General features: G+C 40.8%; 1 protein-coding gene and 1 long non-coding RNA gene across 2 annotated transcripts in view; one reads left to right on the top strand and one right to left on the bottom strand.

Moving 5' to 3' along the window:
* LOC105285862 (dual specificity tyrosine-phosphorylation-regulated kinase 2) overlaps positions 1 to 25,815 on the bottom strand; it is a 45,643-nt gene that overhangs the window by 14,693 nt on the left and 5,135 nt on the right. The gene's annotated exons all lie outside the window — the stretch shown is intronic.
* Positions 68 to 10,973, top strand: LOC109611397. Its single transcript, XR_002193772.2, has 3 exons — positions 68 to 6,622; positions 6,696 to 7,883; positions 8,011 to 10,973. It is a non-coding gene; the product is annotated as an uncharacterized LOC109611397 (long non-coding RNA).

Raw genomic sequence — 25,815 nt, 5'->3', positions numbered from 1 at the left:
GTAATTAACACATTTTTTAAATAGAATTGTTATGTAATACCAATCTTAAGAAATTTGCATTCTGGTATTTAAAAAGTACAATTTTTTGTTTAAGAAACAAAATCTAATTTTAAAATGTCTACTACATTCCGTTTATGACAGGATGTAGAATTTTATATTATCGTTTTGATGCACTCTAATTCAACGTGACGTCGTACGTCGCAACTGCATGTATATTAAAACACATTCACTCGTGAGAATCGATCAAGTCACATGGATAGACTCGGGTTCGTTAATAATTCCTACGTGCATATAAGCAGCAGTACAGTAACGGCGAACGAAACCCAGGATGCACCTCGGATACACGCGCGTTCGTCGAACATATCTGTTTTCAGTTCGCCGTAAATGATGCACGTGGCCCGCGTAAAGCAAGACGTGTATATCGTTCATGACGCAGCTGGCAGCGAACGTGTCGAAATGACAGCCCGATAATTTTACCTCACGTTTACTGAACGTAAATGGTTTCAATCACAACATGCTTCAATAACGATGCATAATCGACGTAATAAAAGAAGAATACAAGCATATGCGAACGTCACGAGAACGTCACATATTTTACATTATTAGACGTTTTATTCTTTGATACTATATTAATGATGTACTCTCTTCTCGATCATATTTTTAGCAATAATATTTAGATGAAATATTCTTAACAGCGTATTTAAATAATATGTTAGATAATGTTTTACAATTACTGCTTCATAATTTCTTTGAAATTATTACCAATATCATTTGTCATGTTCTTTAGCAGTCCACAAGCAATTATTGCAGCTGCAAAACGTTAGTGAAGAACGGGGTTGCGTCGACAAACGTCGTGCAAGTTGAACGATGATCCGTAGATCTATTTGGCCTACTTTAATATTTCGAGCAACACTGCCTCTTTCGCGTTTTGTAACGAACAGAAACGGCGCGTTGGAGATTGTCCAGGATTCAGTCGGCTCGCTTTAGATTCGGCTACTCGGCCGAGATGCGCGACTTCAAGCTATAATTGATGAGCTATAATTCTTGACGATCGATGCCCAACAAGCGACTTCCAGCATAATCTTCGTCTAAAAATACTATCTTTATTGAATTATAGACCATGAAAGAAAGGCATTGACAAGTTTGCATACGTTTGGAGATATTATGTCAAACGGTTCTAAATTGAGAGATTTTCAAAATAAAACTGTATTAAATGAATATTTTTTTGATGAAAGCAGAAATCAAAAGTTTTAGAATTTTAACGCAGGAATATGCAAATTATATACAACACAACAAATTACGTAAGTTATTGATAACGGATGATTAGATGTCTTTGTAATTAGAAAGTTTTCCATACTTATATTCATGCAAATTAACTTTTCTTCTGGCTAAAGGAAATTAATAAAATGGAAAGACTCCACAGTTTCGAAGAAAGCAGGAAGGAATTATGTGGAACATCCCATGTATATCCTGTTTCGTGGTTATTGCGCGAAATGATGAACAGGAGATAATAATCCGCAATTAATCAAGAAAACCACAAGCATAAAAGCGTAATTCGGTATACGGTATATTTTCCGTATCGGTAGAAAGTACGTACTTTCCAGTACGCGCTTCGGAGTGATATAAATGCTATATTTCACTGAGTTATGTCTATAGGAAGAGATATCGCAGAAAACGGCCTTCTCCAAGAGAATTAATCATTCCCTACTTCATAGTAATGTCAACAATAAATTTACAGCATATTGCGGAGTAGAGGAGCAAATCTTAATTATTGTACATTGCTAATTCAATGAATGAATAAATTCATTTGGGTCGAGCAATGAATCTACTGGAAGACGGTTCCGTTTACCCTACACTCGAAGTTCCGGTGTTTCACTTGACCCCGTGGCAGATACGTAAGCAGTTTCCACGATGCGTCATCGTGACCAAACGTTTGAGTTGATCGATTTCAAGGGTCGACCAACCGGGCTGGCCGGAAGTTTTCATAGGCTGCACTTTCGGCGGAAGTACCCTACCACATGCAGATATCCCGAATCAATTTACTCCTGCATACTTAGCATCCTATTTTTAGAATTTCGATATAGCTGATGAGAGTCTGGCTGTTTCTCAAAGAACTCTAAAGCTCTTGACACGTTTCGAAAGAGAGTTTCGTTGATTAAATAAAAGAGCTTGAAGACGTTTCAATTCTTCACATTTCCATAAATTGGCCGAAACATTTTTATATCAATCTGATTCAAAATAAATGTTGAATCGAAAGAAATGTAAAAATACGACCTATTAGAATTTTTTGTTTCCGTGCGTATTACTATGCGCGGCGTTGTTTCAAGTAATATATGCACCCTTTACATAATAGGACTGTAAGAACTTCCGCAGGAAATGCGAATAAAGGGATCACGATTACACTCTGGATATACATATTGTCACATAAATATATTTAAAGTTGTCTAACATGTATACGTAACCATAACATTTTACATACGATTATTATAAATGACATTTCTGCACAATACTCCTTTACTATACCAATTTAGTCATAATTACAGCTTCTATTTTTAAGTCTCAGTTATTCTTAAACAAATTTTGTAATGTTTCTCATATAACAATTGACTTAACTTATTTATAAAATCAATAAATAACATTATAAAGACGGGGAATAAGAAGAACGAACTATATGCGGGCACTTTCAACATTTTACTTTATGAACACCTTTAGTTGCGATGGCACCGTTTCCTCCTCAGGTAATCGCAGAAAAGCAAGCACTGCCTTTGCAAAAGGGCGCTCGGAAGCCATCCGGTGTCGAGGTGCTTTATCGTACCCCATGAAATGAGATATGAGGGGGAGAAATGCTTATTCGCGGTTTCCCTCTCGTTCCTCGCCGCGCGCGAGAACGGCGATAAAAGGAGGAAGGCTCATTCCCCTAATTGGAACGCGCGCCCGTTTTGCTTCCGAGGTAACAGGTGGTGCCTATACATGCCACTTATTCGCGCAACGTTCGTACGCGAGGCTCGGGAAAAACCTTTCGCCGCTGTGCTTTTCCTAAATTGACATCCGTATGTATGCCCCTTTGGCCTCTTAAATCTTTTATCTCATAAAAGAGATATCGACTTTCTATTATTTAACGTGATTGTCATCGCAAGACAGTTATCAGTATTACGTCATCATTAGAAATGAAGCCTACTTTCATTGAACGGTGGCACGCGGTATCACGACTTTTTTCAAATAAATGAAGAGCTCAATGATCAGCTGAAGCTGTCGTATTATAGTTTCATGCTGCACAACGCAATAAGTAATTTAATCAGCAAGATTTTTCGATAATCATTTCAGGATGTACACCGCACAGAATAATCTGATTAAATGTCGTGTGCTGAAATCTGCATTATACACGAGTCCGCCTCACACAGAGGTAGAAATATTCTTTCATTACCGGTGATTAGCGAGGCGTGACAATTAATACGGTAAATAGAAGGAGAAAAATGAGCAACTTGTGAAATCCGGTGGGGAAATATAATTATTTCTTCGCTTGATGTGCCGACATATGCAGCGCGAGATATTTATGTATCTATTACATTACACAAGGAATTATATATATTTCCTGTTTGTATAATAATTATAAAACCGCATAATTGTAAAGTGTGTAATGATGATATAATATCATGCTTTTGTGTTTGTATGTGTTTTTAATAATTTCTTTAACTAAAACTAAAAATTTTATTTTTCCTGTATTGTTAAATGAAGGGTCAGGGTTAAATATTTTTTCCTAATAAAAACGTCAGTGTCTCAACATGTTTATTACGAAATAATCGACTCTCCGTAATTTGATCAAAGAACCCAGGTGAAGTTTACCGGCGCGGTTGGAAATGCACCCTGTGCAACGCCCACGTCAAACGACGATATGGCGAAAAAATGCGCACGACGACGTCATCGGCGTGCATATGCGCGTGCGAACGTGCATGTGCATGCACGTAGTAGGCCCTGTACAAAGCCTTCAATCAAAGCGCGTCTTTGCGCCTTTGACATATCCGTAATCACCGTCGTCGTGCACGCTGCCGTGAACACTGTTGTTCACGCGTCGATTTGTTTTATCGATTAGTTCAGGCGAGTCCGCCAGGGAACCCATGACCTTTGTCGAAATTCTAATTCATGTTCGGGTAACTCGCGAATCGCGCATATCGCGAATTCCGCACTTCCATTTCGGTGGATCATCGCAACGAACTAATAATTACCGATAATTCGAAACGGATGAATCCGTATAAACGGATATTATTGTTTCCTCCCCTTTTTTTATTTATTCATGTAAGTTTCTGATGTAATAAAAACCTGTGAAAACGGATTCCGTGTGCACATTCCGATGCATTTAATCAGCAGACTGTGACTATGACTATAGAAGTTGTACTTCCTCGGAAGTCCGTTGGGTGTTGGTCGATTACGGCAATATAATATAACTATTCAAGATGCAAAGCACATTGTAAGGTCATCGGTCATAAGGTCACTTGCGTCTACCTATCGGTTCTAGAAGTTAAGTGTTTTTAGTTTATATGTCACTCAACTTCCACAGAATTGTAAGCCTCAATGGGGAAATACGTGAACACTGAATCGTTATTTGTCCATAATATCTATTTAAGTCGCGTGACGTAACTAATGAATCCGCAGTGAATATAACGCGATTGCATATGAAATAAAATAATGTTTTACACGTTCCAAATCTCTTTTTCAGATTTGCTTTGTTAGTCTGCCAGATTTATACAAATGATGGAACACGCGAGGAAATTGGATGCAACAATTTGTCATCTATTATTGTATCGATATTTTTGATCGGGATAAATCTCTCTTGTAAGAAATTCCCTCGATATTATTTTACACGATTACTCAATGATCGCTCAGCGGGCCACAGGCATGAGAAAATGGATTTTCTAATATATTCCGCTTTCGAAATATTGGAAAGCGTTGATCAAGACTCAATTCCAGGCGGAAACGTTGCGCTGCCACTCGCGCATCGCAAGCGAGTTGATACGCACCTGTTACAACATAAGATGCTAACGTCAGTTTCTCGTGCATTATCCAGCAAGAAAGTAAATATCGCTGGCAAAAGATCCTCATCTCCTCCGCTCCTGTAATTACCGTAAAAGCTGTGCAGTCGCGCCGATGAAATCGGGTTTACCGCCACTATCTCTGCTCGAGCACTCGCGATTAAGCAACCTACTTCGCAATAGTTGCATCTTCGCCGAATATTTAAACGCTGGAAGCGCGAATTCTACTGTAATATCAGGCCGTTACTTGGAATTAGTAAAGGTCGTACTACAGGCTTCTTTAATAAGAGATAACAGAGTGCGGACCTTGATCGCGATTTTCGCAACCTACCGAGATCGACAAACTTTCAGCCATAAGGCAGAAACTTGTGATATCATCAACGTATATTCCCGAGTTCTCATTTAATGTCACATTTTGCGAGTTTATTGGGAAGATTTCGCGAAGAAGGGGAGGAATTGATTCGAATTACTTGGAATTTTATGAATTAAGGAGAAAAAGAATCGCTGTTGATGTAGACTGCTATCATAAAAATTGCTAGAATTATGTTTACTCACTTCACTGTTTTCAATTCATATTAAAGATATAATTTTCCAATATATGTATATCGCTAGTGTTATGCATCTGAGTAACAGAAATATAATTTATTTATTTACACTATTTTAATACATTATATTATACTTTTCAAGCTTCGAAACAAATTGGAATTTACATAAAACAATGACTGCATTCAGCAGAGAAAGCTACTTTGCAATCGTTGTAAAATTCATGAATCTGATTGGCATATGCTCTTAGATTCAATCCAAATTAAGAGCATGTGCCAATTAGATTCACGATGTTTACAACAGTTGCAAAACAGCTTTTTCCGCTGAGCGCAGACAATATTTAAATTTATATTTAAATAAATAAATAAATAAATTTATAAAATAAATTTAAATTTATATTTAGTTTATAAGTCATAATTATAATCGGTGTTACGAGTTTAATTTCAAAAATCACATATCGTTGTTGAGACACTCAGCGTCGTGACGTTGCACACCAAAATTTCCACTCGAACATTTATTTACCCATTAAACGAGGGATTCGATTAGATCGCGCGTTGATTGCACGTCTGGATGAAGTTAGGCAGCGTATTTTCGTCGACGAGACCCTCCGCGATCTTGACCTCGAACGAGACGGTTTTTTGGTGGCGCGTTATTGGCGGCATCGAGATGACTACGAATGATCTTATCGCGCGGCGCGAGATTCCAGAAACGGCTAGAAAGCATTGCCGATCGATCGCTCGCCTGCTGAGTATAACGACGCATGGGGAACCATAACGAGGCGGCCACGGTGGACTTTTTTCTCTGGCGGTCGGCGACGATGACTCAGAGCGTGCTCGTCGTTCCCAGGGGACGATAACACTGTGTTACACCACCTAGGACGGTTAGGGTGAGGAAGGAATCACGGGGAGGGCCCTGGCCTATACTTCTCTGCCAAGGCCATTTTATCTACCTTGTCTGACGCGAGAAGAGAATACGTGAGAATCTTAGTGACTCTTCCCCATAGAGCAGATTCGCGCCACCAGCTTAATGTGACTTCGTTATAATGGATCAAGGTACAGTTAACTCATTCTATTCAAAACTTGGAATCTTTTTCTCTTTATATTTGAGAAATTCTGTTCTTTACAGTGGCATTGTCGACATTACAGTTCATTGCTAAACAGTCACTGTGGAGATGAGACAACAAGCATGTCCTCATTCCGAGCAATTTCATTCATTTGAGAATCGCTCGACTGTTACGTATCTTCTCAAATATCGTTAGAGTCAATATTATTCTCAGCGCTTGAGGTAACGATTGTTTAGTTTATCAGACAATGGTTGAACAGCCCGTATGAACAACTCCAACAGTCCCCCTTATTATTGTACTCTGATTGGATTACGCGGGTAGGATTTTTATCGGTTTTATTATAATGGACTTGCCCCCATGTGTGTCACGTTCGATAGTAGATTCGATGCATGAAACGTTTGCGAGCGAAATATTCACACGATCGATGGGGCAAACAAGAATCCAGGTTATTTGGAAGAGAATAATGTGATTACTCAGATATTTCTTTTTACATATGCTTGAAAAATTGTGACAAATGGTTGTTTATAATATTATCACATCCTGGAGACGACCAGGATTGACCAGGATAGCATCAGAATTTTTTATACTTTTGATGTACGATATTTGAAGAATGAACTTTAATTTTTTTGCTTCTAATTGTAGTCGTCATTCGTAAAAATAGTCGATGTAATCGCTATTCGGTCGAGGCTGCTGTAGCGAAAGAATTAAATGATGTACGAAGTAAATATATCATTAAATATTATATTACGTCAGAAATTAAATGAATCTCCTCTTTTTAGATTAATGCATTTAAATAATTTTCCGGAAACGGAGTTGTACGCTCAACAACTTTTCGATAGAAAAAACGATAAAATAATTTTTTGCATGAGTTATCGATATATTATCTACTCTGAAAAGGTTACAAAAATCTTTTACGCGAATATATGCAAATCTCCTTTAGAATTTCGTTATATTTAAGAAATAAATGGGAAAATTTTAATCTGTGAGGTTTAAAATGTTTCTTGAATCTGATATGATCTTGTTTTTTATATATTCTGTAACTTTGATAATTTTTGAAACAAAGAAAACGCGATTGCAGTTGAAACTAAAAGCAACTTTTAATTGAAACTTGACCCTCTTTTTCTTTACTCAAACTCCACCTTTAGTGATGGCATGGAGGTAAAAGAAAGAACAAAGATAGTTATCTTAAATTCACTGAAGGATTGTTAATGGTAGAAACTGAGGCCACGCTATTGGCAATAACTCTTCAGGTAAAAAACTTCATAAAACATATAGAAAAATAAAATTCAAATCAGTATTTGAAGTAGAGCGAAGACTTCCGATTGATATGATTAATATAAAATATTTTATTTTATTAAAAACAATACGAAAATATAGGTCTAATATTTGGGAACCTTCTGATCCTTTCTGAATTTTCGTCGAAGCGAGACTGCCGAGGGACGTTCGTAGTTTTCAGAAGCCACGGTATTATGTTCAAGGCTGCCGGTCGCATCTGACCGGAAATACTTCAGCTGCCACGTCTGCCTCGACCCCACGTCTATTCCATCCGTGAGAACAATCGATGCACGTTATGCATGCAAGCTAATTTCAATAAATAATTTCGTAATAGTAACAAAATTGTGCCCATTACTTCAATATAATATAATTTTTAAGTTGCACAACTGCAATCTTGACATATTAATATTCAGTAAGATTTGAAGCAAGACTATAAGAAACTTTTAAATGCTAATGAATCAGTCTTAGCCTCTCACTGTTGGCGTTAATGCTGAATATTTCAGAGCAACGGAGAGCTTTCTTCCACGTAAGCTGAATAATAAAAACATCCTTTCAGAAACTTGCGGAAAGAGAGAAGAACCATAGATACGCCTGCTTGCATACACTGGAGCAGCTTTCATGATGAAGTGTTATAGTTAACTGAATTTGCATTTCAGACAATTATACATGCGTTACTTTTCTGGTTTCCTTGAAAAAAATATCATATCATAAAATGAAAATTTTATTATTAATATTCATTTTTATTATTGATATTCTGAAGAGGAGATAATGTATAATAAAGTGAAATCGATAAACTGCAGAATTAGCCAAAGCCTTGACCACTTTTCGTCACCAATGAATCGCATGAATAAATTATTGAATAAAGTTCATCTTTTTTTCCTTGCTCAAGGGTACATAATTTTGTACACGGTTGTGCTTGAAATTATAGATCAAAGAAAACCTCGCACTTCGTCGTCACTTCGACTATCGACTAAAAATTCGAGATCATCGATTTTTCTAGCGAAATCTCGGATTGTGTGTCGATAAAGAATCTCTTTCCGCGATACGACGAAATTGCTTGTGGAAACAGTTACGGACTCATTTCGTGACATCATGCAAACTTTATTCCGTCATGTGGCGGCGCAGCGCGGAAGATTGAAAATGTTGCGTTTCACCGGGAAATAATTTGTCGTGAGCGCGCGGCAGCGGCCTCATTTCCATGCTTTACGAGGAGAAATAAAAGTCTCGTGGAGGCTGCTGTTAGATCGATAAAATAAGTAGAAGCCGATCTTTCGATGACGGACGCTAGAATGAGCAAGTGTGCATAAGGTGAACGACGCAGCATCGCACGATAGCGCCTTTAACATGACGCAACGCTTTGTATCGTGCAAGCATATACGTCGAAACGTGATACCTATTTCGATAAAATACTCAACAAAATCAAATTAAATCTTAGCATAAAACTGGCGATTAAATAATTTATTTACATCACAAAATTATTACATCTTTATTTAGATTTATTTTATTTAAATTGTTACAAAGCACCGCTAGAGTTGTTACTATTTACTTTCCTCTTGAAACTCAAGAAACGGCCAGAAATAATTAAAGCAAGTACGCTGCTGTGGCGTGGATCTATATAATTCATTTCGCGATACAGCCTGTGTAAGCGACGCATTTGTGCTGCACATAAAATTGAAATATCATGCAACATTTAACAGGGACGTACGCGGACGTGCTAACTCTCTCGACATCGAGCGGCCGGATATCATGGAACGTTGGGATTTCCGTCCGCGCCGGATTTTTGCCATATTTTTTTTCTCACCTCTCGACCAGACGCGCAACCAGACCGCCGTTATTATTTGCCGTCCCTATATCGACAAGCAGGCACGATGCGTCGATGCTGGCGAAAAAAAACTGTGTATTTCCTGGCGCGACGTAATTGGCGACGCTTCTTTCACGCTGGGATCACGAGATGTGGAAACTCTCCGATCTAATAAGACATCGGTGTACATTGTTGAAAAAGTCTCCGAGTTATTATCCACGAGAGATCGCCAAACTTTTTGCATTGTGCTGCTCCCTTCTCTACTATTTTCCTTCATGACATCCGTGCAAGCTCGCGTAACTACTAGTGCGACAAAAAAATTACGCGGAACGAGAGAGACGGGTTGTTCCAAATTGCAAAGTGCATCGTCGTGTAGTCCTCCGTTCCACGATCGATCCACTCGATTTAATCTAACGGTCTACGGTTACTTATTCCCCGTTTAATCCATTCGATTTACCTTACGAAGCGGCTTACGATTGCATTTAATCCAGAATTCGAGGTTCCTGCGAACACGCCGGAAAGAATAGGAGCGGTTTTTTGAGCCAGGCAAATGAAAGAAGTCCATTAATTTCTCTTGCAGTGCAACGAGCAAAATTGAAGAACACACATAACACAAGACACAAATCCTTTTACAGAAATTAAGCGAGCACAAGGGTATTGAAGGATAAAGAGAATGCTTCTGCTCTCTCGTCCAAAAAAACCCTCAAAGAGACAAACAGACTGTTATATAAAATATACGTAAACATGCAACGCGAAATAGTCGGCCAGAGGGACAAAAAAGCTCCAGATATCGGAAAGCAGCAGATATACCGTGTTATGCACTCAAGTGCATAATGTATCCTCGTTATGTGTCGCATCGTTGACAGCACCAAGTCTCTGCGGTCGTCGAAAAGGTCAGGGAAGCAGGGCCCAATTAATTTTCAATTGCACCCCGGCTGTAATTCAGCCCTTCTATTTCCGTCGGTCACGCGACGCTGCACTTGACGCACGATCGGCTCGGCTCCTGCATCATCGCGAGAGGCGCCGATCGTGCGAGAGGAGACAGTTCTCGTGCTGCTTCCGTCCGTGGAATCGGATCGAGTGTTGCGTAACTCGACATCGTTTACACGAGGTAGCCGACACAGTATGCGGAACCAGACGCGCACAGCCTGAATATTAATGCGTCGCGATTTGGTTATTAAATTGGCACTACATGGGCACGGTTGAAGATTAATTAAAACTTTAATTTGTTGGTACACAATAAACTACAAAATAATATTAATATCCTGAAATATAATAATATAATATGAAATATAATAATTTCTTTACATAATTAAATAATTTCTAACGTAAACTTAATTAATACCGAATATCTTTATATATATATATATATATATATATATATATAGAATATCGTTTGATGATTGTAATAAATATAATATTAGCAACTTTAATCAGAGTTTCCAGAAATTTTATTTAAAAAATCATCTTTCCTCTTATTTTGTTATTTCAACCGATGATATACATAAAAGTTATATATAGTTATACAATTGCGAGTATTGTTGTGTTTCAAGAGTAACTCAATATTGCTATTGCGTACATGTGCGCAGTGAAGAGTCAAGCTAAAAAGATTGCATTTGTCGTGCGTTGGGCGCCTGTGGCACAGCGGTACATGCATGGAGCGCGTCCTGGCTGGCCGGTTACATGCAGGAAAGACTTGGAAGAGACAAAAGGGATGAATAAAAATTCCTGACTCTATGTAACATGCAACATTCCCCTCTCTCGAAGAGAAAAAAAAATGGAAATCATAGAATTGAAATACAATGACAAAATCAAACAAAATAAAACCCGTTTAAATAAGCTTTTCAAGTGAAAAATGAATAGCAATGAAGAATCATAACAGCATCCAATGATGCAGCGTGAAATATAGCGAAAATCCAGGAAGAACAAACTGCTCCATAAGCATCTCTCCTTCTCAATCGCAAGCAGGACAAATAAAATGAACAGACAGTGTATAAATACAATAGCCAGTCAAACGTATATGTATAGACGCACACACGGAGGCAAGGAGAAAGAAAGAGAAATTTATTAGTCGCATCGGAACAGCTCGATGCGAAATAAAATTTCTAGACTCGACGCGACATTCCCTCGAATTAAGCTCCCGCGAGTCTTTCTTCGTGGTATGTGCATAGACAGAGCGCGTCTTCCTGCGTAGCAGTGCGGTGCAGCGCACGCAGGACTGCAAAAGGACGAGTGCTCAATTCATTTTCCAGCGCGGAGAAGAACCGGTCCACCGACCGTGTCGCGGAAGTTGTACTCTCTCGCGGACTGCTTCGCGACTTCGAGTCTAATGCGTATCGCGAGGCGGGGTATGATTACACCGACGCGTATAACTTTGTATTCGGCTTTGCGAGAACGGATTCTCGAAAGTACGTAAAAGCAAAGCACTTAAAAGCAGCCTTCCTGGAGTGCTCGCCGTGACACGAAGTTTCATTTGCCACGAACGAAAACGGGAATGAAAATAAAGGGAGGAACACGTGAGATACAAATCAAAATTGTGTGGGCAGCTGGAAAACGTGAAACGCGTTGGTTGGCGCGCATATTCGATATAGTGGCACAATATGCGTCGCACTCCTGTTTCAATCCTGTTTCGAATCCTCTTCGGCGGATAGTTGAGAACTAACAAACTGAAACTGAAACTGAAACGAAACGAAACGGAACTAAAATATTAATAAAATATAGAAGATGATTCGTATTGCTCAATTTCAATTAAGATCCGATCTGATAACGTGATTTGCGAATTTGCGATGACGACGTCTCCAGGAAGGCTACTCTCGGAGTCTTTCGCGGCTGTTAACCCCGAGCCTAAAAAATTCCCCGCGCTTTCCGGGCAACGAAGTCACTTGGTGCGATATCTGTATATCTACGGCACGCTCGATTGACGCGCGCAACAATGGAGAGGCTCGGTTCATTCAGCGATCAATTCGGAGTAGCGAGTCTTCTAGTTCGTAAGCCGACAAAAGGGGCCGGAGGGTCGGCGAGGCCGTTTCATTGACACTTTCGAGGATGACGTAATCCTGACGCGAATTTAAACCGATGCCAACGGGAGACGATTCGATGCTACGCAGACAGACAAGAAAAATGACAAGGATATATAGCCGCCGTCGCCGTCTCCTTCTAAAAGTGCGTCTCTTTTTCTCTCGCGCAAGCATGCTTTTGTGCGGTCGATGTTTCCGACATGGGAAGGCTCGAATTACATTATGTGCGCGGTTCCCCATAAATTTAGCAGCTTAAATATTTGAACATCTGAGTGCAGCGAAATATACAAGCGAGGGAGAACTCGGCGGACATGTCGGCCTCGCCGCTGCGAATATGAGATCGCTATATCGAGACGAAGTATCCGTATTTTGCATTGGCACCGTATCAGTATCGATAAACATCGGTATCCTTATGCATCACGTTTCCTCTATCAACTTCGCAAGAGATAACGTTTGTAAGGAGAGATTTAAGAATATTTCAATATTCGAAAAAAACAGAGATTTACGAGCTGGAATAGCAAACGTTTGCACTCGCGTCGAGAATGTAGCTAAAAACTCTGGTATATCTTAATCTACACTTGCCGGAGATTTATGGTGAGTTTCCTGTGCGATCGTTCCTGCGATATTTGCTTTCGCTCGTAGACGGAGATCGATAAGAGCCGAAATACGGGATAGAAGAGTACACTGCGCGTACATGAAAATTTAATAAGGCGAAATAATTAATACGTCAGTAAAGGCCGCTCGCGCGCTCGCATCGTTGCGTTAATAACACGTTCGCTTCAAACGCGGCGCGTATTATGGCCGACTCCAAATTTCGTCGGAGCGACGTGGAATTTGCATTAATCGCGGCCGCGTGAGGGTAACTGTAAAAACGGACGTTAAGTACGTGCCACGTGCGGTGCATTTACGTGACCGTAAGCCACGTGCGCGGCCGTGCTTTAATGCCGCGCGGAAGTGCCGCAACACAGGGAGCCCCCGTGCTCGGCAATAACATTTCAAATGGGCGCAGCGGCTCAATTAGGTGCGGAACAATAAAGCGACTTGTTCATTCAGTGATATCGAGAGAAAGAGACAGAGAGAGGAGGAGAAGAGAATGGGTATCGATACGTTCACCGCCCATTGACCCTCTCGATAGTCTTGGCTCGTGATCAGAGACAAAGCCGCCTCGTCTCTTGTTCCTGCCACTTCGAATCTGATTCCTTATTTCTCTAATGTCTTGACGGGAGAAACAACGTGGAAGCCACCTCGAAATTATTAGCTTGACGTGTTCACATCGTGATAATGGGGAAGACATGTTCGAATTACATGGACGTAAGTCCGTACGAGACAACGCGGCCTTCGTTTCCGCGTTCATGCTTTCGCGTATTTTCCCATTAATGATTGCGGATAAATATCGGGGATGCGCTTCCGCTTTGTCAGCATGTAAGCGCTTGATAAATGGACAATGATGAATCGAGTCTCTCTCTCTTTGCAACATTAAAATTGTATGATCTAAAACAATGCAGGAAAATAATCAATACCATGATAAACATAGACAAATCCACAAAGATAGAAATAAACTTCCATGTGTGAAACGAGTGAGATGTGTATGAGAGTACGATGCGAGAGAGGATGATGTATAGAGATGTATTATTCGTAAAATCAACACGATATCGTGCAATATATAATAATTTTAATTAAATATTAATTTAAATAATTTTAATTTAATAGTAACTAAAATAAATGGATATATAAAATTTTTGAAATGTCTGAGTATCCGAATTTTCAATTATGATATAATATTTCAAATTAATTATATTTATTAATTAATTCGCGCAATAATTTAATTAATATCAGCATCGTTAGTTAAAAGATACTCAGGTGATTAAACATATTGAACTCGCGTGGTATTCTCTGTGAGAAAATCGAAAAAAAAGAGACAGCATTATGTGCCGATGTAAGACCGGTGAGCGTTCGTCTCCTTCGTTATTTTTGACTGGCCAAAGTTCGTTGACCTGTGCACCTTCGCGAGATCCGGTAACGAACGAAATGTATCGTAGAGATAGCACGGCCGGCCGGCCACGACCCGCCAGGATGTGCTTATTATTTTTAATGTGGCATCGTTGTGCTATTGCGTGTCAACGGCAAGCCGGATCTACACATCTACGATAACATCACAAATAATAACCACGATTTTTATGTATACGAGCAATCGAGAGGTGATGAGAACGAGAATCGCACGATGGAAAATACACGAGCGAGTTAAATGATATTAACCGACGCGACGTCACGAAGTGTGCTCTTGTCAATCAAGTTACAATCTCTGTAAATAAGAATAGGCCTCGACAAGCCATAAATTTGTGGGCGTCTGCGATCAAACAAATGGTCTCGGAAATATCGTAAATCGATCAAACGGGAACGTCGAGTGAAAAATCGTTGTTTTTTACTGGCACATTTAACATCACCACCGCCGCTGCAAACGTTTTACCTCGACTGTAAAGAAATCAGGCGCTTGCCCGATGCTGTGAAAATTTATTATTCAAGACGGTAGCGAAAATCGAATTAGTCTCGCACTCAAGGCTGCACCACGGCCGGTAAATTTCCGATAAACTAGACGAGCGTGGATTAAAGACGCGCTATCGACATCGACGCACTACTTCGCTATTAATAGCGGATGTGGAGAGAGGAAGCGGGAGAGGAAAAAGAAGAAGAGAGATAGAGAGAGACTCCTATCCATTTCCTATTTTTACGACCAAGCTTCGAACATCGTCTCCGAGTCTCTAACGTACCTTCAAAACGTACATTTCGATCGTACCCCCTATCGGTTACATTTAAATCGAGTGCGTCGTCTACTCCCTTAACCCTTGAAACGTTAAGTGAACTTATACGAGACGTTTTATGTTCTCCATGTGGGTATCAGCGGAATGTGAACTGCCGGCGCGCTACTCTACGATGTAAAAGCGGCAAAAAGGATACTTTATACCTGCAATCATGCCACATTACCGCCAATACGATAGTGATTGCATTCGTTCCAATATGTCGCTAGAAGGTAGAAAAATCAAACAGGTTCCTTCGGATTTACTGTAAGCACCGCGTCATTTATTTCTGAGTATTTCTTTTAGCAAAATTGAAACTCTCGCGTTACAATCGACTCTTCATTTTAATTAAGTAACAGTTTAGTGCGAAAATTAATGTCCCTACCTCTGCAGTTTTGTCAATTTTGTTGAAGATATCCTCGTATTTTATTTAACACCTTGAGTTATTTGCATAAATTATGAGACTCACCGTTTTGATATTTTGCAGAGAAATCTGATTTTATCTAAGTCAGTCCTCGCTATCCTCGTCTCAGAAAAGCTAAAATCATACGTATCTTCTTCTGATCGATCTCTTGATTTGCTTTGAAACATCACTTCTTCCAGTTTGTCTAACGGCCCTCGTATTCTCCCTTACGCTTCCTGGCTCGCACAAAGTATCGATAGAGCAGCAAAGAGTGTTTGTAGAGAAAAATTTCATGCCAGCCAGGCGGCCGGCCGAAAGAAAGAAAGAAGCCAAGAAGTACAACGATCAGTCCACCCTTGTTTATTGAAAGAAGGGAAAGGCTGTCGTAGAGATAAATTCAGAAATAGATCTCGCGGAGGGAGGAGATCCGCGGGTTTATATTTGGAGCGTGAAGTGAAGACATACGATTTCGTGGATGGAGCGTGTGTAAAAGCGACAGGGAGAACCTTTCTCCTCTCCTCTCCCAAAGTCGAGACAGCCCCGATTGTGCAGAGATTCCTCGCAGAGAAACCTCGCAAGGGAGAATCTTTCCCTTTAAGACCTGCTGCCTTTATTGCCCGAATGAATAGAAGCATAATATGATCCTGTCAAAAGCAGAAACATAATGAAAGCCATCGTGATCCATAATAACTCCTGATCAGACATTATGCCCGCGATTAATGTAGACAGATAAACGGATAAGATCACCGAAAGTGATATCACTCTTACATGCGATTCGTTCGATACGAGACAATTTTTTCGTTAATGTCATTTTATAGCAAGACAAAAGTAGACCGAGTCTGCGATTTTGCACGGTCCACTTTAAATGCGAAGCCGTGTCTGCATCCATGATTTATCAAGTCCGCTTTACACACGAATTTCGCGTTTTAAAGTGGACCTTACATCTCGCGGATCACCTTTTGTTGACTTACTTTTGTTTTGAGATTCTTCACTCGTTGTATCGCATCACAGATCGGATCACAGATGTCCAGATCCAGATAGAAGATTGTCCACGAAGACAAATGGCGCGACATGTGTTCAGGATGTAAAAAGAGTAGTTTGAGGAAAGAGACACATCGCTTGTGCGAGACAAATTTGTTAAACAAAGCGGACAGCTATATCCCAAACAACGGGGCGCAGCTTTTTCGCTGAAGCAAATCTCTTCCGAAAGTCTTTCTTTCTTTGGAGCTTCTTGGATAACCTTGGTGCGATGTATCGTGCGCATAAATATCGGGGTCGTCGGTTTCAGACATAACGAAGGATGCAACCCGATCTATTTTTAGCCGCGTCGTTATTCGAAGACAACACTCCGCTAGATAAAGTAACGCTTGATGCGCGTTATCGTTATCGTAACCCAATTAGCGCCCCGATTTATCGGAAGTTATTGATACGCCAATAAGATTGGTAGTGTTTCGAAATCACTGTCGTTGTCCAGGCACTCTAGGGACGCGGAAATTTCGATACACGCAAGACTGTATAGAAATTATTGCAGAGCTGCTCGAGTTTCCCCTCTTCAAATATTTAATCAAACTTATTTTTTAATTTGATTTCAATTCTAAAATTTTATTTGTGGATTCGTCTTTTAATAATGCAAAAATAAAATAATAAATTAAAATATATAAAAATAAAATTAATTTGCTAATAAACAAAGAAATTTGCTAATTAATTACGAATTTTTCTAGTTTAGTTAAAAACAAATCTATTTACTGTTCTTTTTTCCGTGTACAGGAGGTAAGATCTAATTATGAATGATAGCTATAATATAACAGGAGCCAATCACGTCAATTTCAGTCACTCAGTTGTTCGTAACTCACTAGATTTGTAACGATGTCATTGCATCCGTCCGCAGTGATTTATCTACTTTCATCCTATAATATTTCCCGTTAATATCGCGCAAATGCGGTTGCAAATTGATTAAATGACTTCCGCTTGCCTATATAACTGTAGAGAACATGACATATTTATTACGCAATTAAGATCCCCCGCGTAATCTGCCATGCTTTAATAAAATATCTAACATAAGAAGAAAATGCTCGCTCGAGTCGCGATATTGCGCATCGTGCGAAATTTATCATGGAGAACGTCTATCTTGAATCTCACGGAGACACATCGAAACTTCCAAGTATTAACGTCCAAAACGAGAAAAAATTCACGGGACACTTTGCTGCTGTAAACGCGCGCGGGATCTGCCGATTGCTATCTCGGACCCGGGATCGATGATTCCTAACTGGTGCATGGCGAAACTTCACTTTAAAGCGAGAGCTGCCATTAAGAAAATCTTCATTCATTAATTTCCATTCACTTAACACCGCCGAGAGACGTTCCGCGCCAATTAGAACACTTTCGAGATATACTCGAACAGCTTCGCGGCAGAGTCACGGTTTAAAGTTAACTGCTCGAGAGCTCGGCCACGGTTCAAAGAGGGTTAATTGGAAATGTTTCGTTTAACGGGATTGGCGGCAGGTATTTCTCCATCGAGTCAAGAATGCCGACGAAACTGGGAAGTACCGGGTGGCTCCCGAATGGTTGCCGAATTGTTTAGCGCAAAGTTCATCCTCGCCGAGCTGAAGGCAACCCACGCGTTCGCACGAGTGTACAGTTCCGAAGTTTTCGAACAAACGTGAGAAAGCGCGATTGAATCGTCTCGCACTTGGGGAATTAATAGATCGTAATCTGTTAAACGCGACGTCGAACGAGCGCTCGTCGATGCGATCGCATCGCGTGCACGTGCACGCCAACACCGAGATTACGTCCGTGCATGTAAACGAGTACTGGGGATGGTATCGAATTCACCAGCCCTTGCCAGGGGTGTTAACCCAATACCCTATGAATTAATTGCCCGGACGGCCGCGCGATAGAGATTCCTGTCGGTATTAATGATGTCGCTTCGATAGTGCGCCGCGGCAGTTTCCTGATAAATAGTTCGGTAATCAGATTTTGATCGATAACCGGCAGCACGCTAAAGAGATCGCTGTAACTCAACCGTATTTATTTCTAATTCGTGTCGCATTACAAGACACGCGATTAACTTAATAGCTATCATTTCGCAAATTGCAACGCTGGTCGTGTCAGTATAATTCACGCCTGGGAAAAGAGCCAGGAAAAACACAAAAAGGAAAAAGAGAAAACAGGCAAACCGGTATGATTCCGTGCCGCGACGCGAAGATTACCAGCAGAAATTTCCGTTGCGCGGTTTCCGTCGGTTTGATTTTATTAATCCGGCAGGAGTCCGGCGCGGCTTCGCCGTTAGACTCGGCCGTTTGTAAAAGCTGCTCGTGGATAAATGGCACGCGTTCGCATCTCGACGCCTTCCCGGCCGTCGATCCCTCGCGCCCACGGGACCTAGCCAGACCGAATCCCGGATAATCTCCCATAGAATCCCCGTCTATGATGTAGCGTCCGTCAATCCGCACACGGACGTGCAGCGTATTCGCGATACCGATCCGCTAACGACGAGTAATGGATACTCGACGGGCCGCGCTTGAATTCGCGCGATCGCTTATCGAAAATCGCGATTATTAATAGGCTTGCTTCTGCCCCCAAGAACATTGCCGTGGTGTGGTGAATCTCATTCCGCGTGCCAGTCGTTTGAGAATAATTACGCAGGATGAAAATAATTCACGCGGACGAATCGATATCGAATTGCGGGGACGAGCTGTGCGGTTGCTTTCGTGAATAATTTAATAATTTAATTTGCTTGATAACTGCGCGGCAGATTGGGCTAGATAGTTCATGCTGGTGATAGTTGGTCCACTCGGTACTGAATAAAAATGTCGATTATGCAGGAAAGAGCGGAGTTTTAAATTTCGCGTGCTCTTTCGGATGAGCGGAGATTCGGAACGCCCGTTGCGATCGAGACGATAGAACAGGGATTAAAGGCGACGTAGCCCCAAGGACCAATATCCACGCTACATTTCTCGCGTAGGATGGTCTCCAGATGTGCTGAGCGTGATTTTTGGCTGACGTTCAACTCGAGACACACGCGAATGGCGAATTGGCCGGATGGAAATCTATTGTAGAGCTTCAAGAAAATCGGACGCACAGAGATAGATAGTCGTAGGTTTTCTCAGCTGCCGTTCTTGATACCGACGAGTCAGACACGAGTCAGAGACGAGCCATACGCATCTTGATACCCGATACACGTTTCCGCGGAGGTACGTGCGAAACTCACATTTATCGCTAGTCGAGCTCGATCATTTGTCGAAATCTCGCATATCGAATAGCGACGCGACGCTGGGAACCGACGAAGTAGGAGTCAAACATTGATTTCTCTTTCTATCAAGTAACGGCAGTCGGCTGGACCAGATCCGTCTGTGCGATCACGCGGACGCGTAACGGTGGGGTACACCTCGTGCAAACATATCTACGTGTACACATCTACGTGTTTGCTGCCGATCGATCGACAAAACGCCATGGGGGAGTGTGCAACGCTGTGGCGCCGCGCGACGCCGGAAAAGTCGCAAGGAAGTCGAGAGGAGAGGGACGATAGAGGAACGAGTGAACGAATCCTTTCCCTTTCTCTCTCTTCCCCTCTCCCCTTCTCTCTCTCTCTCTCTCTCTCTCTCTCTCTCTCTCTCTCTCTCGATTGCCGTTATCGAAGTCGGCACGAAGCCAGTCGGAAAATCTCAGCTGTCGTTGCCGACGCTAAGCACGCCCCTTGAAAAGCCGATCGTCCCCGGGTTCCATCGACGGCGAACGTCGTCGTTCCCTGTCCCCTCGTACCCTTGCCAGAGAACTTCATTTCAACGGCGAACGATTATCGATAAACCCGCGGCAGCAATGAAGATAACGGAAGAAAGCAGCGAAAGGAGAGACCAGACGGGTGAATCGCACGACTCACGCGAATCCTTTGGGAATCTGCATGTCGGAAGAATACCGCGGCTTTGTGTATTAGATTGTACCAGATCGTGTCTGTTCCGCGAGATATTAATGTGAGGGATTCGAGTCTGCATACGCGCCGTACAGAAGTTGCAAATTTAATGTCATTGTTGCATTCCTTCAAAATTCCGGAATACATTTCGCATCCCGTGCGAGTTTCTATCTGTTCCCTTCTCCCTCCCTTTCCTCTTTCAATCGATCCGAATGCCTTCGTAAACAAGACACGTCGAATTGTTTTCGACAAAAATCGCTTTAACGTCCGCATAAAGTAACATTATCGTAATGTACTTTCAACATTGATTTCCATTTGCGAACAGAATTCGCGGTAGCATTTAGCCTGCCCACGTGTACCCCCTGCCATAATTGTCAATTTCGTCGCTTGATTAGCATAATAAAATACGGTGATAAGCGCCTTTTTTCTACTTTAATTGGGCGATATGATAACCGCGCTTGTAAAAAGCAAGGACGGAATATCGAATAATACAATTCTCTTCAATTTTCGTCCGCATTTATTCCGCGGTCTCATCGGCACATGCAAATCGAATGCCCACGATAGGCGCGCATGCCCTGTAACGCTTAATTTACATCCCAAAAAATTGCATCGATCGATGATAAATATATCATCATTTATCTTCGATATGGAATTCCATATCGAATTTCGGACGTATCGCCCATTTCTGCACGCTGTATCATCGTACCGCGAGCATCGTACGTTACATTACTACATCACGGCGGATAGTTAAATACGAAATAGTGAAAATTGCAGTTATTCGAGTTAACGAGTTCAACGCGAAACCAAAAATGTAAATTTATCGTAGCGTTTTTGTATACATATCTATACCTATATCGTATATACGTGAAAATCGCGGATTTTAATTTAATCTTTTGTAATGTAAATGAAATTTATCGTCGAAAATCAACATACATGTGCGAACCAGAAATTTCAAAATTTTTCATTGCAGTGCAATTAAATTTGCAATTAATTTTGAATTTTGAAACACACATCGAAACTAAATTAAAACTAAATTTACACTGAATTTTGAAATAATATATTAGAGGCGGTTGCACAGTTTGACAGATCCTATCGGATATTTAGAAAGTTGTTATGACGGAAGTAATACATCACATATCTTGACAATTAATTCAACCCAATAATAAACGGTTATTAAAGAGAGAGAGAGAGAGAGAGAGAGAGAGAGAGAGAAAGACACTTTGAAGCAAGAGGAAAGATATTGAATATACTCATTATAATAGAAAACATACAGATAGGACAATAGGAAAAGTAATTCACAGACATGATATCCATTTATTTTCATCAAAATGGACTTTGCAGTGTCTCGTGTGCACGTGCATGTACACACGTAATACGTGTAAATTTCAATGTGCAAGCATGTCCTTAACCGTAATTATTAGATATCTGACATTCTGTGTATTTCTATTTGCTACAAACATTGCATGATGTGTAATATTAGAATCTTTGCTTTCTACTTACATGCTATTAATTTATACACTTTCTAATCTATGTGATAAATACTCTCCTAAACATAATTTTCTAATGCTCTTCTCTCTCTCTCTCTCTCTCTCTCATATTTATAACTACACACAAAATACAAATATGCAGATACTGCAAAATAAATAATTTATATTATGATTATGCAATGTATCAAATGCTTTTACTCATATAATAATTTGCGTATTCCCGCAATCTGTGACGTTATTCCATTACAATTTTGATTTAATTAATTGATGGATTTAATTTAATGTGAAGATAATGTTTAGATTATATTAACATTGTAATTGTAACATAAATTATATTATGTTTTTATCATTTAATAGCGATGCTGAATACAAAGTAATATTTCATGAGATAAACGAATACCAAGTGTAATCACAAAATTTTGATCTATTTTAGATATACAAAAAAAAAGTGAGACAGACGAACGATAACCGAGATAGCGACGAAAGTCTAAAAATCAGTGATATTGTACTCGTGGCCCAGAAACGCTATCTTGTTACGTAAGATCAATTACGCTTTATTCGGATAATGATTAAACAACACGAGAAATGAGCACACGAAAGCTACTCCAATATTAACAAACTCAAATTGGAAAAGCACATATACACACTGAATATAAATGACTGAATACAAATAATACATCAATCCTGAATATTCATAAATTGATCCACTCTGTCGATCACTTTCGGAAATCCCACTATGAATCGCAATTAATCTCTACTTGTTCGATCCGATCCGATCCCATACCCTCGGCCTTTAGTTCCGGAAATCTCGCTGCGAATATGCGTGAGTGATTGATCTCCGCTTCTCCGCAATAACGACGTTAGATCGTGAATCAAGTTTTGCGCCTTCAAAGCTTTGACTCGATTTCGAGGCTTGCGAGTGCAGCAATTGTCCACGCAATCGTGAGGTATGCTGCGAGAAAGGAACTCCGAAGAAAATCCTGTCTCAATCCGAATTCGATTCCGTGTTCGATCTTAACTCGCACTTCGCGGATATTTTCACTGGTTAATACTACCTTCTACCTCGCATTTCCCTGCGGGGTTCTCGTGATAATGTTCGACGCAAATAGCACCATTGAAACCCGCGCTAATGTATCATTAGATAACGGTGCTCAATATCAACGTCTTGGGAGTCCGTGTCAAGGCTGCGCCGCCGCGAGTCCTTGATACACATTTGTTCCTGATACTCGATGTCGTTCCATGACAATCAATCATAAACGGTGATATCTTTCCGATCGTGTCAAAGCTCATCATTTAATCTTGCGCCGACAGTGAATACAGAAGAAACTTATGAATTCTGCATGCAATTCCGTCTCGACTCTGTCTTGAATCGATAAATCGTGCCGCTGCAATGAAAGACAAACGAAGCAGCCTTTATCGAATAATACGAAACAACCACAGCCACGGAAGGGTCCCAGCCTCGTGCCTTGGAGATTACGGAAACAATCTCAGCCTCTCAGCCTCAGACTTGGAGCGTCCTTGTCGAGAAGGCCACCATCGGTTGTTACCATTTGGGTGAGCAAATCTCATTTTTGTCCATTTCCAGCACTTAGCCTGTTAGCTGTACGACCTGGTTGACATCAAAGTAACCACCGTGCGGCCTCTCAAGGTCACGAACAGACAAGACGACTTATTTGAGAGTCTGCGGGAACTCGCGTGCGAATATACAGTAAACGGAATCCGACTCCATGTGTACGTGTGTGTGTACTTGCACATTTATTGTGAGACCGAGATCGAGAAAAAGGAGAATGTGCGAAGACTTTAAATATTCCATTAAATTTTAATTATCCCGATAATTAGATGTCGTCCGTGATTTTAAAAATTCCAGTGGCGATCCAAGTAATATCTCAAATAAGTAACCAAAAAGTATCGTTTAAAAATCAAGTTATAAAAACAAATATATAATGTAATACAATAATAAGGACAATAGAGAAAAAAATATATTATTCTCTGCACAGCCAATATTTTGTATTCGATCCGTTACAACAGATTTGCAAATAAAACACCTAGCGTCAAATATCTATGCACAGTTTTTGATGAACGGAATATTTAAACCATCAATTCATACGTAATATAAACCACAAGGGGCGGAAAGAACGTGGTACACCGCAGACCGCGGGTATACACATTACCAATTACCGTTAAAAGCATAAATGGACCCAGGTGCCATTAGTAATGGGCCAGAATTTCCGATGCTGACGTACCAGGGACCCCCATAGATTCGCCGCTTTGGAATCACGTTGCACTGAGGAATCTCCCACTGTCCATATACGCGAACGCCACTTTCATTATCATAAATAACACGCATTATTAAGTATAACCCAGGCGGTGTGTGGAGTATTCGCGGCGCTTAGTAGCAGTATTCATAGTGCAGGAATTTCTCTCGCCGCGCCGTGCCGCTTAACTATCACCTTACGAATTGTCCCGGCGAATGGAATATCATCGAATATCGCGATACATCGCGACCCGTATCGCCAGGGCACGTTTCAACGTAAACGGGAGCCGACCCCTCGACAATACATTTATTATACCTCGCATTTTATTTATCTGGATAACAATATTTTTCCCGTGTCGCGTCTCTCGAGATCCTTTCAGTTTGTCGATTACCCGAGCTACTCGCACGGAAATTTCGAACGCTTTTGGAAGTACGTCGTCGCATTATTCACAAGGGGGAGAGCGTTCTTTAATGGGAGTTCTGCGCGATTTCGCCGTTATCGATTATTTGGAAACGGGGCTAAAGGTCGCGACTTTGTGTGCATGCAAAGTGTTTCTCGGCCAGGACGTCGATCGGCTTTAATCGAAAGCTCAGTTTCGCGAAAGTAAAGATATTTAAAGAGTACAGAACAATCTAAAACTTATTCAGCTGTGGAGCCATGTAACAACTATGTAGCAGTTAGTATATCTGGTAGAACAGCAGGAATGTACCGAGAAACGAGATGAAAAGATAGGTGCATAAAATATAAAAAGATATATAAATACAACAATATAATATAAGAAGGAAATAGATTCCGTGCATCATTCTGCATTTCTTTTCATATGCGTGTCACCGGTATGCAGTCGTTCCGACAAAGAGCAACGGAGCCTTCCGCATGAGGAGCTTACAAAGGAATGTCAATAGAGGATCATGTTACGGGAAATAATAAGTGTGTCTCTCAAGACGTCGTCAAGAAGAACTCGAGATCTTGTTTTGCAAATACTAGCCGCAATCTCACGTGTATCGAGAACATGTGCGCGGAGGAGAAAGGTGCCTGGAATACCGATTTTGTTTTTGGACACTGTGTCTTCATTAGGGGAGAAATTCGACGCGCATCAAATTACACAACAACGAAAGTGGTAACTCGATCGCAATTGCACCGCAATAAAGGTAATGCGACCACCGATGCTGTTACGTTGCGCGCACCAATCGAAAATTAATTCGTTGGAACAGTGCCTCATCTATTTTTCCAAGAGTTTTAA

This window comes from Ooceraea biroi, chromosome 4 (assembly GCF_003672135.1).
Source record: "Ooceraea biroi isolate clonal line C1 chromosome 4, Obir_v5.4, whole genome shotgun sequence".
Taxonomy (NCBI): domain Eukaryota; kingdom Metazoa; phylum Arthropoda; class Insecta; order Hymenoptera; family Formicidae; genus Ooceraea; species Ooceraea biroi.
Note: the sequence above shows the minus strand (reverse complement) of the source record. Positions and strands in the feature narration are given on the sequence as shown.